Raw genomic sequence first — 1,252 nt, 5'->3', positions numbered from 1 at the left:
AAGAAATTTAAATTTTATATTTGATTTTACACGATTTACAGAGAGAGCCCTTTTCAAGAAGTTTCCTTTGAAACTCTACTGAATTTAGGTGACAGTTTTTGGGATCCTTTAGCAATCTTTCAACCATTATCATACTGTTTATCACCAGTTTACTTTCTCTTAGATTTCAAATCCCAGAGAATACTGTTTCTTTCTCCTCAGTTTTGTAACATTTTTGTACCAAGTGTTATTTCTTGCATTTGATAGCGACTTAATAAATTCTCATTCTTATTGTGCAAATAAGCCTTGTTAATTTATCTAAGACTTAATTTAAAAAAATGAAAGATATGAGTTTCTAGAAGTAGGAAAACATGAACTAATGATTCTAAGAAAGTTCTAGGTAGGCTATTCATAAATAGTATCTGACAGATCTTTTTAGAAAGTGTAGAGGGCTGAAGAAATAGTATAGTAGGTTGGGCAATTGCCTTTCATGTGGCCAACCCATTTTCTATTCCTGACTTCCTATATGGTGTTAGCATTGCTAAGAGTGGTTCCTGGAGTGGTGCCAAGAGTTATGGTACTCTCAAGCACCACTGGGAATGGCCCAAAAGCAAAACAAACAAAAGTGCAGAAAATTTTAGCTTCAAAGAAAGTAAAAATCATTGACGCCTAAATTATTTACACATAAAAGGAGAGTAATCTGTTCAACTCTTAGACTTCTAAAAGATGGAATATTTTATCTTGTGAAACAGCATATCTGGGAAGTAGGACTAGCAAATATATGAGTGACATTCAAGTTTCCTTTTCTTGCTTTCTTAACTTTGGAGTTAAATGATATGGGAAACTTTAGTTTTCAGTTTTTAATCTCCATAGTTATTAAATTTAGTGTGTCTCAGATATACCTAGAGGTTTTTAAATAAATTCAGATCATTAAAATTCTGAAGCATGAAATTTAAATTGATTCTGGAATGGAAATCATTTCATTAAACTTTTTAAAGTGCCATTTATTTATAACTTTACATAGGTCCCATATACTGCTTTATAACTCAACACATATGTATATTATGTCGTAATTACCACTAAAAGTCTTATTTGTTTTCACTCACTATCATAGAGTTGATACCCTTATTCTGATTTATCTATCAGGTACTTCATTTGTTTGCTCATTTGTTTTATTATCCTGAATATTCTATAAATGAGTAAAATCATGTTATTTGACTTCATCTTGCTTATTTCATTTAACATAATACCTGAAATTTTATCTCATTCATGT

This window comes from Suncus etruscus, chromosome 20 (assembly GCF_024139225.1).
Source record: "Suncus etruscus isolate mSunEtr1 chromosome 20, mSunEtr1.pri.cur, whole genome shotgun sequence".
Lineage (NCBI taxonomy): Eukaryota > Metazoa > Chordata > Mammalia > Eulipotyphla > Soricidae > Suncus > Suncus etruscus.
The sequence above is the reverse complement of the archived record's forward strand: the minus strand, read 5'-3'. Positions refer to the sequence as shown.